General features: G+C 34.3%; 1 long non-coding RNA gene across 17 annotated transcripts in view; it reads left to right on the forward strand.

The window, feature by feature from the left end:
• LOC103349096 (uncharacterized) overlaps positions 1-12,978 on the forward strand; it is a 372,847-nt gene that overhangs the window by 22,717 nt on the left and 337,152 nt on the right. For 15 of the 17 annotated variants that reach the window (XR_016212802.1, XR_016212812.1, XR_016212808.1 and 12 more), the window contains exon 3: positions 7,122-7,288. This is a non-coding gene — a long non-coding RNA (uncharacterized LOC103349096). Of the gene's footprint in view, positions 1-7,121; positions 7,289-7,818; positions 9,605-9,628; positions 9,748-12,978 lie in introns of those variants that run through there. The other 2 variants (XR_016212811.1, XR_016212809.1) reach the window with 2 other exon arrangements.

Here is a 12,978-nt window from a genome sequence, read left to right on the forward strand (position 1 = left end):
TTGGCAGCTGTGTCTTCTGAATTCCCTCAACTTGTATTAAAACTTAAAAAAAAAAAAAAACAGATTTGCTCAATAGAAAGGTGGCAATATTCCTGAGTGAATTTTTTTTTTTTTTTACTATTAATAAACATTTAAGAATTCATTCATTTATTTGGAGGGGAGAGGAGAGGAGAGAGAAAAGACTTCCTGTATACTCTTTCAGTCTCCAAATACAACAGCTAGGGCTGGCAGAGGTCAAAGCTGGGGACCTGGAACCCAGTCTAGGTCTCTTTCGTGGGTAGCATAAGCCCAAATTACTGGAACCATCACGGTTACCTCTTAGTCTACGTTAGCAGATCGCTGAACTCAGGAGCCAAAGGCTATTCTCAAACCAAGGAACTGGTACTCTCATATGGATGCAGGCATCAAATCTGTTAGATCAAATACCCACTCCCACTAATTTTTGTGACTTCTGATATTAGAAAATAGTGAGCAAAAATGATAGTTCTGATGAATATATAGTTCTTATTTAGATGATATTTTATAATAATTTTTAAATTAGTTAATTTTAACTGCAGAGAGAGAGAGAGAGAGAGATTTTCCTTTTTCCTTTCCCTGGCTTACTCTCTAGTTGTTGGCGCTTGGCCAGGTTGAAGCCAGGACCTTTATCTAGGTCTCCCTCATGAGTGGTGGGGACACAAGTAGTTGAGCTATCATCAGCTGCTGCTTTCCAAGGTACAGGAAGCTGGATCACAAATGAAGCCAGACTTGAACCCAGAGATTCTGATATGGGAAGTGGGAATCCCAAAGAGATAATAGTTCCTGTGCCAAATACCTACCCTATTAAAGTGGGTTTGATGGGTTATATCTTTATAGAAATTCTAGATGCTCTTTAGAAAGTTACAAGTGCAGACAATACTTAATTTTCAATGGTAAGCAAATGTTAAGAACCCCCAAAAACTGAAGCCCTAACCTCCCAATGAGATGATATTTGCATATAGGAATCCTGGGAGATAATTAAATTTAGAGGATATTATGAAAGGGGTACATTGTAATGGTATCAGTTTCCGTGTAAGGAGAAAAAAAAATCTGGATCTCTCTTCACCATGTGAAGAATGTAGATATAAGGACCTCATCAGAACTGAATAGGTCTGTACTTTTATCTTGAATGTTCCAGCCTCTAGTCTGTAGCATTTTGCTATGGCAGCCCAGACTGATCCAGGGAGTATGAAACATTTCTGACTTAGGTGAAACTGTGGACAATAAACTGGAACACAACAGGTTTTGCAAGGAATTGTTCAATGTTGAGAATATGTTCTTTTCCTCAGAGAAGAGTAACTTTGTCAAGGGTGCACAAAATTTCTCTCCATAAATAATTTAAAGTGAAAATAGCTCAAAAGTCTTAACAGAAAATGATATTTGTGTATAGTCCCTGAAAGATAAAGTAGTGTTAATAAAGAATATGCGAACTATAGAAAATCTTAAAAATATGTATCCAGAATTAAGAGTCATATATAAGCAAGTATAATAAACAGCTTTTGATAAAGAATTAATTAATGTTGTTGGGTGCAAATTCAATAAATAATTGTGCAAAGAATAAATATTCAGTATTTTTATCACCAGTTGGCCAAAGAGAAAATTGGAGACTTAGGGAAGTTGAATGACTTGTCCAATAATGGTGCCAGGATTCAAACCTGTTTCCTTTGTACTCTTTTTCTAGTCCAAAAGCACACATCATTGTTCAAAACTAATTATTTCTTAATCATGTTTTGGTTTTCTCTTGCTATTGAGATGGCATCAACTTATCAAACAGCAATTGTTGGCTTAGAAACAAGTCACAGAAACCATTTAGAGAATGAATATTTTGGCAGGTTAAGTTGTTTGTGAATTCTGGACGTTATTCCACAGCAGCCATCAAAATGGACCTTGGTAGTTACAATCTTAAATGTTTGTAGTTTTAGCGGTTGCTCATAGTGTCTTTGATCATGCAGCAAATTGTTGAAATCCTCGTGGACCTAAGAATCAGGTATTGGAATGCATTAATTTTGGACTTCATTTTAAACAGGATGCATTAATATTTTCTAAACAGTTCAAAATGCAAATTGTTTAATTTTCATTGTTTAATTTTCTATAACTTATACTTAATGTGAGGTCTTATTACTTCAAAAAAATTTTTGAAATTTACTAATTTACAAATATCTGTCCTCTCAATTTTTCTCATGTTTATTTAAAATTCTTAGCTCATAGTGTATGTCAACATCATAAAATCTTATGATTAATATTATATTCCCAAGCAAGTAGCATTATTTCTTTGAAACCTCTTGAGATTCTGAACTGCATGAGAAACACATGTAACTTATTAGAGAAAAAATGAATATAATTTTGCTTTCATAATAACTCATAAATTATAAACATCTTCAATCATAATTATTCCTTAAGAAAAACAGGTGTAAACCATGGAGTTATTGTGATATTAGCTAGTATTGTCTTTTAGAAGTTAGCATGCATGGCTCAAAAAAATGCATTCCAACATGGATTTTACTAAGTATAATACTAAAAATACTGAATATTTATTCTTCACACAATTATTTATTGAATTTTCACCCAAGAACACTAATCTGAGGAACCATGTTAATGTGTAAACTATAGAATTACTTGGAAAGATATTTATCAAAATGCTTTTTTAATTACATTTTATAATTTTGGAGGTGTGATACCTAGTATGTTGCTTTTTTTTTTTTTTTTGACAGGCAGAGTGGATAGTGAGAGAGAGAGACAGAGAGAAAGGTCTTCCTTTTTAAAAATTAAAACTAAGTTATTGAAAATTTTAAATCATAATACTGCCACAGAAGGTATATAATAACTAAAACAACAGGCATCAATGAGAAATTTGTGTTTATAAGCCTTATCTATTGAATATCATTTTAAAATGTTGCATATAAGAAATCATATCAAGAACGGTAGAAAATATGTGAAAGGGATTTATTCCGTAAAGGATTGTTACCAAGGATATACAAGGAACTCAAAATTGAATAACAAAAAACAACCAATCTAATTATGAAATGGCAAAGGACCTAAATAGACAATTGGCAAAGAAAGAAAAATGGCCAACCAAAACATGAAAAAATGTTTAATATCAGTAGCCACCAGGGAAACAAAAATCAAAACTGCAATGAGATATCACTTCACCTCTGTTAGAATGACTGTTGTTAAAAAGACAAAAAATGGCAGATGCTACCCAAGATGGAGAGGAAGGGGTGCCCTTATATGCTATTGATGGGCATGAAATGTGAATAGCTATTATGGAAAACAGTATGGAAATACTTTTAAAAAAGCTAGAAATAGAACTGCCATATGATCCAGCAATCACACTACTGGGTATAAATCCAAAAGACATGAAATCATTATATCGAAGAGAAACATGCACTCATGTGTTTGCTTTAGTACTATTCAGAATAGCCAAGAAAAGTAATCAGTCAAGGTGTGTACATCAAGAGATGGATGAATAAAGGAAACATGGTGTATACATAATTTAACATTAACTGTCTCTGAACATAGAATACTGATTATTAGAAGCTGGGAGATATTGTTGAGATAGAGAGAGGTTGGATAGTGGGTACCAAATTAGAGTCCGACAAAAAAATAGATTTCCTGTTGTTACACAGCACATGTGGGTGATGTGAGTGACCTTAGTTCACAATAAACTTTTCTGTATTGTCTCAGCAAATAGAAGATAGGAGCGCTAACTCTCTAATTATAAAATAATGGGGGATGGAGGTGGAATGTTAATCATCCTGATTTTTATCAGTACCAAATGTATACATGTATTGAAATGTAACATTGTACCCCATAAATAGAGTTATTTTTTTAAAAAATAACATTTTGTGATGTAACGGGTTAAGCCAACCCTGCAACACCAGCATCCTGTATGAGTTACCGGTTCCAGTTCCAGCTGCTCCACTTCCTATACAGCTCCCTGCTAATGCACCTGGAAAAGCAGCAGCAGGTGACCCAAGTCCTTGGGCCCCTGCAACCACATGGAAGACTACTTAAAGCTCCTGTCTCTTGGATTCAGCCTGGCACAGTCTTGGCAGTTGTGGCCATTTGGGAAGTAAACCAGTGGTTGGAAGATCTGTTTCCTGTCTTTTCCTCTTTATCTCTAACTCTGCTTTTCAAATAAATAAAATTAATATTTTAAAAAATATGTAATTATTTTTAAAAATTAAGTTTTAGGAAATACGTTTTAAAAAGTGAAAAATCATGTAGGTGAAATGTGCAAATAAAGCTGTTGGTGAGTTAAATTTGGAAAAACTGCATTTTAGCTGGATTTAAGTGGAATTAAGAGATAAGTTTATTTTGATACAAAACATATGCAATCCACACATATTTTTTCATAATATGCATTTTTCATGAACATCTTGAATACCTCTCATAGGAATTCTTATTTGCGCCCACTTAATTTTATAAGCTGTCAGTTTTTTGCATATTAATTAAATTTATTATTTACTAAATGAGACTGAAACTATCCTTGAGGCTAAAATTTCATATATTATCTTCATCAACAAATATTTCTTTTTAAAAAAAATTTTTTATTTATTTGTTTGACAGGCAGAGTTCAGACAGTGTGAGAGAGAGACAGAAAGGTCTTCCTTCTGTTGGTTCACTTTCCAAGTGGCCACAACGGCTGGAGCTGCACTGATTCGAAGCCAGGAGCCAGGTGCTTCCTCCTGGTCTCCCATGTGGGTGGAGGGGCCCAACCACTTGGGCCATCCTCCACTGCTTTCCCAGGCCACAGCAGAGAGCTGGACTGGAAGAGGAGCACATGGGACTAGAACTGGGGTCCATATGGGATGCCTGCGCCGCAGGTAGAGGATTAACCTAGTGCACCTCAGCGCCGGCCCCAACAAATATTTCTTTTAATAATGTAAACACATTGCTGGTGCCACTGCTAACTAGGCTAATCCTCTGACTGCGGCGCCAGCACCCCGGGTTTTAGTCCTGGTTGGGGCGCCGGATTCTGTCCTGGTTGCTCCTCTTCCAGTCCAGCTCTTTGCTGTTGCCAGGAGAGGCAGTGGAGGATGGCCCAAGTGTTTGGGCCCTGCACCAGCATGGGAGAACAGGAGGAAGCACCTGGCTCCTGGCTTCGGATCAGCGCGGTGTGCCAGCCATAGCGGCCCTTGGGGGTGAACCAACGGAAGGAAGACCTTTCTCTCTGTCTCTCTATCTCATCGTCTAACTCCGCCTGTCAGAAAAAAAAGTAATGTAAACACATTTTAACATTTTTATTGGAAATTTTAAACATATAGCCATAACTCACAGCCTTTCATAATTTTATAACATTTCTTATTCATTCTTTCATCTATTTTCCTTGCTATTCAATTGCCAAATTGTGTTGAGGTAAACATAACAGATCATTTTACTTTAGCTACAAATACTTCAGCAGGGATCTCTCAGATAAAAATTCATGTTTTGAAGCACAACACAAAATCATTTCACACTTAAGAATCAGCAGTAATTTCTTCATGTCATCAAGTAGCCAAAGTCTATACTTTTCTGATTTTCTCAAAATAATTTTTTGTCTAATTTTTAAAAAATTTCAGAGGCATATAAAATTGTACATAGCTGTGGCATTCTAGACAATTCTTCATACATGTATACATTGTGTAATGTCCAATCAGAGTAAATATTTTTCTTTTCAAAAATTTTGCATTTCATTTTGTTGAAAACATCCCCGCATCCATCTTCTAGTTACAGTACATTAACATTGTCTATAATCACTATACCTTCCATTAGAACCCCAGAACTTCTCATTCCTGTCTAGCTAGAACCTAAAACTCATTCATCAAGCTTTCCTGGCTTCTCCTTTCTACCGTAGTCTCTTATAACATCTGTGAATTTTGTTGTTGTTTTAGGTTAAATATGAAATGATCTCCACATATTACAACCTATTAAAATGCTTTTTAAGTTTCTTTTAATATGTATGCCCTTATCCTACTATTTACTCTTTCTTACTGTTTCTGCGTCTGTCTCCCTTTTTGCTTGCATAAAGTCTGATGAGATGTCAGGTGATTTTTCCTGATCTGGATTACATTGATAGTCCCAAATACTGTCTTCTAAGTTGTTCTATGTATTTTGTTGTTGTTGTTTGCTGGTTACATTGAAAGCATGGAAGGACCATTATGGAAACACAGCATAGTTATTCCAGAAAGGAAGGAGAAATGTTGTAAATTCAAATATCTTTCAGATATAAGTAGGATACCTAGTTAAGCCACCATATTCTATAGATGATGAAACTGGGATCCAGAGATATATCCAAAGTCATAAAGTTTGTTGATGGCATAGTTTCTAGTAGCACCCAGGACTTCTGAATAGAGTGAGTTGGAACAGAATTTTAGTACATAGAATGTGTTCTGCTCCTAATAAAGAACAGTAGAATATGTTAGTCATAGAATTGCAGTTGGATTCTGAAGATTTGAGTCTACCCTACTCTGTACTGAGCCTGTGGCATTAGACAGGTTCCCATGTGGGAGACCCAGAGGCAGTTCCAGGCTCCTGCCTCTGCCTGGCCCAGCTGTAGCCACTGCAGCCATTAGGGAGTGAACTATCACAAGGATTCTCTCTCTCTTTCTCTCTCTCTAATGGTGCCTTTCAAAGAAATAAAATAAATCTTAAAGGAATTACTGAATGCAAAATAAACTGATCACAGATCATTTCTGTGAAGGCGAACACTGATATTTGTCCTTTATCTCCACGTTTTTTCACCACTGTATTAGATTTTAAGGTCCAAAATTGAACAACTTGTGTTAAAGGATTGCTTCCAGAAAACCCCCGATAAAATAGAAATAATTTGCCTTGACACTCCTTGTATCACACCAATACTGTAGGACTATCAGATTTATTAAATGTTATAAGTGTGACCCAGAAAGCCAGAAATAATCAAAATGTGAATTACAGCATGATTCCTCCCTGATTAAGGAAAGACATTCATGTAATCAGATGGCACTGGACATGTGTAAAGTGGATTAGATAGGGCTGCCAAAAGGTTGGCAAGAGCTTATAAAGGCAAAGTAAAGGGGTTGTTTTAATCAGCTTTGTCCACTTTATGTCACATTTTTGCCTAAATCCAGGCTCTCTCTTTCTAGGATCCCTCTACTTAATCAGATCCGACTTCATCGACAGCTTGCTCTGGTTAATTACCTCAGTGTTTTAACTGAGTGCCTCAAGGTATTGATGTGGCTGATGAGCACTTCAAGCCTCAGAACACTGGAACACTTGGCAGCACTCTGGAGGCAGCTCATCAATTTCTAAGGTATTTATTATTTTTAAAAGCTCCATAAAGTCTATAGATATGTGGATATATACATGACAGTGGGTAAAGAGCCTAATGAACTGAAAATATTTCAAAAAAGGAAAAATCATTTTCTTGTTATTACTTAGGCCATGTACTGTGAACCACTATTGTGCTTTCTTTACAAACTCCAAGCGGCTATTTTACATAACAATGCTTAGAATTTTGACACGATATGATATTTTAAGTTATTAGAGTCACTGAATTGAGAAATGGTATTTTCTTAGTATAGTATGTACATACATCATTGGCCTAGGCATCAGGAAACAAATTTGTGGTTTCAAGTTAACTACCTGTGGTCTGTGTGACCTTGGTACTCTAGCATGATCACTGAAAGAGGTATCGTCTCCCTATCTGAGAAAATAGTTTTCTCACCTACTTACCAAGCAAGGATCATCTTTCCACCTGCCATGTGCCATTTCCCAAATCCAGTGTTCTTCAATCTCATCACAGGTTTTGTTGTTGTTTGATGCTTTCTCTCTTGCCTTTAGGCCATTGCACCTTCATATCAGTGCAAAATTTGGAGGCATGATCCTGGAACTTTCTCACTTTGCTACTCACATTTATCCCTGCATGTATATTTATGTATCTTTTTATTGCAATGTAGATGTCATTTCCTCCGTGGAAAACTTCCTGACTGTCCTCTTGGTCACATACTAAATTTCTTGTGTGTGCTCCCATGACTCTAGGGTGAACATAAATCCTGTATTTCCAGACAGTCCCAATTTATATCTTATTTCCTAACAACTATTAATAATGATCAGTTTCAGTGTTCCAGTTTGTATAATAAATTATACAGTTGCACTATACAGCATCTTCCATGTATTCCCATCCCTTATTTTATAATAGTATATTGTTATTGCCAATTTATATGACTGTTGGCTCCAAAAGAATATAATATCCTTAGTATCATATAAACTGTATGTTACCAATCTCAGTGTCACTGGAACTTTAAGTACGTGTCACATTGTTGTGTTTAAGACTCTAGGCATGAATTCTGTCAGTCTCAGAGTTTCTGTTGTCTGGTACTGACAGTTATAAAATTGCATACTCATGCTGGAAACCGGTGTCATGCTTGTTATAGATTATACCACATCAGCTTAAAAATGCATATACACTAATATATATATATTTCATTATTTATGTTTTCTACAAGCTATAATACATCGGTATACTATACATACTTAACATATAATAAACATGAATCATGAATCTATTTTCTCTCCTACAATGCAGTGTTACTACTGGACAAATGTCTCACAGAAAAAAATCTAAATAAATGGCTTACTGCAATGGTTATGTTTATTGTTCTTAAAAATTTTTTCCCAATCACATCAGAGAAGGGATAATAGGAAAAATAGACATATGAGAGTATTTAGTATCATGAATAAATTGAATGCATTGGTCATGATGAATTTGGAAGTAACTTTATCAGTGCTGTAGAATTTCACTCATATTATGAGAACTTCTCAATTCAGCTCTTGAAATTTCTTTCCAAGTTTATCCTAGAAATCATATTCTATGGAGGTAAAAACATTAATATGTTATAAAGTTATAGCTCTTTCTGTCTACATGAGAATAACCTTTTTCATTTATATGGTGATTTAAAAATAATTATACCGTTGACATGTGTGTCATTTTTTTCTTAACAATGGACTTGTGAGATAACTAAAGGAGGTAATTTTAAAAGATTTTTTTATTTTGGCAAAATTGATATTAGTTAATAACATTACAAAGAGTTTTCTTCTTTTCAACCCACTAATACTTCCATTAAATGCTTAACTAACTAAATCAACACATTAATTAGTACTAAACTATTCCTGATGCACTTAAAATTTTCTTAGTTACTATTACCTGTTGCCTTAATCATTTTATCACAACATTTATAATTACATCGTTTGAGAACTGGTTAGCTATTATAAAAGCTGAAGTGCCAGGAAAGATTTAAGAAATTCCCTTAATTAAGATCTTCAGGGAATATGGTTGCAGAAATTCTAGGAATTCCCTTTTGAACATGGTCTCCATTTTTTTAGAATTAACTCATTGCTGTCTGTGTCCTAAACACAAGTGACATCATGAGCATGCTACCACATCATGTTGAGACTACCTTACTCAGAAGGGGAAAATGGAAGGATAAAGGGAAAGAGAGAATGGGGGGAATTATAGATTTTCATCTTTTGTAGGGTTCTCTGCAATTTATTTAAATCTTTGCTTGCTGTGAGGAAAAGATGTTTATTTATTTTTATGTATTCAATAAAAATGGTAATCTAAGTATTATTTATTTGTGACTCTTTTGCACAGACAGATGTCCTTGTCTTTGGAAAATTTTTCTCCAGCTTGATTGGGTTAGAACTGAATATTCAGAAGTGAGGTAGCCATTCAAAAATTTAAATATTGAGGTATGTGAGCTTGAATAAATGTGATGCTATTAATTCTTGTTTGAGTATTTCTTTAATCAAGGAGAGTTTTCATAACTTCTAAGATAAAAATAAAGCCCAATTTAGTATATACAATTTAGCAAATTACATTATCTTATGGTTCATTAGGGTCTAAAATCACAGAAGAAATGCATTAAATATTGAGTGTGTTTTCTAAAAATACGTATTAACTTTGTAACCTGTGAAATTATTTTAAGAACTAAAATCCTTACTGAAGGGTAAATGTTAAACAATGAATTTCTTAATCTTGGCTATTCACTTGACTTTTTAGTTCTCATCACCCATATCCAACCAAATGTTAAATCTTCATGGAAAATTTCCCTAGGAGTTCCTTTATGAATTATTTACTCTGTCTTCTTCAAGGCATTTTCCAAAATTTTTCTTTGTAGAATTTAAAACTATTTTAAATTATTCAAAATTTCCTTTATAGATATAGTTACTACCTTGAAATATCCTGTTATATTTATGTTGTATTTTTCTCCTCACTAGAATACAACCCAAGTATTTCATAGCTATTACCACTTAAAAGGCATCAAGTGTTGCCGAATATATCTGAGATAATTAAATGAATGAATTAATAGGTGAATGTTTAACAACTGTGTTCTGTGTGGGTGCAAACTGATGAAATTTTACTTAATATATACTAAATCGATCTTCTGTATGTAAAGATAATTGAAAATGAATCTTGATGTGAATGGAATGGGAGAGGGAGCAGAAGATGGAAGGGGCGTGGGTGGGAGGGAAGTTATGGGGGGGGAAAGCCATTGTAATCCATAAACTGTACTTTGGAAAATTATATTTACTAAATAAAAGTTTAAAAAAATAAAAAGGAATACACACACACACACAAACACAAAAAGAAACTAAAGTAAGGGTAAGGGACAGAGTTTGAATTAGATAAACCTAGATTTGCTTCATGGACAAAATCAATACTAACCTATAGCTTAATTGTTTCATATTTAAACTGAAATAATAGTAACATCTGTAACATAAATTCAGTCAAATAATTAACATTTTTATATGTTTATTCTAATGACACTGAATATTTTTGTCTTCAGGCTTACATACTTTTTTTGAGGTCAAAATACTTTATTGAGGAGTTTGAGGGAGTAGGGGAAGTTGAAGATGTGCTGAGACTAAATGAAATCCATTGTTCTCTGCTGGGATCTTCCTATGTTTGTAGTTCCTGAAAGGCTACATATTTTCTATGTGTATGCTTTTTTTTTTAATTGACACAAATAAATGTGCATATTTCTGAGGTACCATGTAATGTTTTGTTACATACATACATTGTCTAGTGTCAAATCAGGGTATGCATATCTGCATCATCAAACATTTATCATTCAAATTCCTTTCTTTTAACTTGTTTTGAAATATGCAATAAGATATCATTATCTGTGGTCACCCTACTGGACAATAGAACACCAGGACTTATTTCTCCTAACTGTGATTTAATAGCTGTTGGCTCAACTTTCCTTGCCTCTCCTTCCTGTTTGCTATTTAAAGCCTCTGGTAACCTCTATTATCCTCTGAACTTCTGTGGGATCAACTCTTTAGATTCCATACATGACTAAGATCATGCAGTATTTGTTTTTCTGTGACTGGCTTATTTCAGTTGACAATCATATAATGATCTCAAGTTCCATCCATGTTGTTGCAAATGACAGAATTTCATTCCTCCTTAACACTGAATAGTAGCCCATTGTGTATATGTATAAATGCATATATTTTCTTTATTTTCTTAGTGTCTTTGATGGACTCTAAGTTTGATTCCATTTCTTGGGTAGTGAGAGTAATGTTGCAGTAAACATGAGATTACAGATGTCTGTTCAGCAGGCTGATTTCATTTCCTTAAGATATATAGCCAGTAGTATGTTCTTTTTTTTTAATTTTCTGAGGAACTCCCATACTGTTTATTGTAGCATATTAATTTAAATTCCCAGCAACAATGTTTAAGATTTTCCCTTTTTAGCATCCTTACCAGCACTTAGTATCTTTGTCTTTTTGATAATGGCCTTTCTAACTGGAGTGAGAAGATAGAAGATACTTCCTTGTGGTTTTATTTGACTTTCCCTGAAGATTAGTGATGTTGACTGTTTGGTCATTTATGTGTTTTCGGTTAAGATATGTCAAGTCACATGCCCATTTTAAAAATCATTTATTGATTTATTTTTTTTTTTTTGCTCTTGAATTGAGTTCCATATATATTCTTGATCTTAAACCCATATCAGATGTCCCTATTAGGACATAGCACAGCTGAATAATTAAGAGTATGTCCTGTCAAGATTTTCTAGATTCACATAGTCATTCAACAGCTCAAAATGTCTGTATCCTTGAGAAATATATGTAACTTCTCTATGCCTACTCTCTCATCTATATAAAACATTTTATATATTACTATTTTGTTAAAAGGAAGATTCATTAATTAATGTGTATTTACTTTTAATTATAAGTATTCACAATCTGTCATCTATTATAAATTTATTTTCTTTTTTTTGTGATTTTCTTTTTTTTTAAACTTTTATTTAATGAATATAAATTTCCAAAGTACAACTTATGGATTACAATGGCTTCCCCCTCATACCATCCTTCCCACCCACAACCCTCCCCTTTCCCACTCCCTCTCCCCTTCCATTCACATCAAGATTCATTTTCGATTATCTTAATATACAGAAGATCAGCTTAGTATACATTAAGTATGGATTTCAACAGTTTGCTCCCACACAGAAACATAAAGTGAAAAATAATAGATGATTTTTTTAAATGATGATGAAATCAGAGCAGACCTATTGTCATGTTTAATCCCAGTGAGAGTCAAGTTGGGAATTGATGATTTCTTTCTTTTTTTTTTTTTTTTTTTACAGAGGATCAGTTTAGTATGCATTAAGTAAGGATTTCAACAGTTTGCACCCCCATAGAAACACAAAGTGAAATATATTGTTTGAGTACTCGTTATAGCATTAAGCCTCAATGTAGAGCACATTAAGGACAGAGATCCTACATGAGGAGTAAGTGCACAGTGACTCCTGTTGTTGACTTTACCAATTGACACTCCTGTCTATGGCATCAGTAATCTCCCTATGCTCCAGTCATGAGTTCCAAGGCTATGGAAGCCCTCTGAGTTCTCCGACTCTTATCTTGTTTAGACAAGGTCATAGTCAAAGTGGAGGTTCTCTCCTCCCTTCAGAGAAAGGTACCTCCTTCTTTGATGAC

Source organism: Oryctolagus cuniculus, chromosome 9 (assembly GCF_051225735.1).
Source record: "Oryctolagus cuniculus isolate XC-2025 breed Fujian yellow rabbit chromosome 9, ASM5122573v1, whole genome shotgun sequence".
NCBI lineage: Eukaryota > Metazoa > Chordata > Mammalia > Lagomorpha > Leporidae > Oryctolagus > Oryctolagus cuniculus.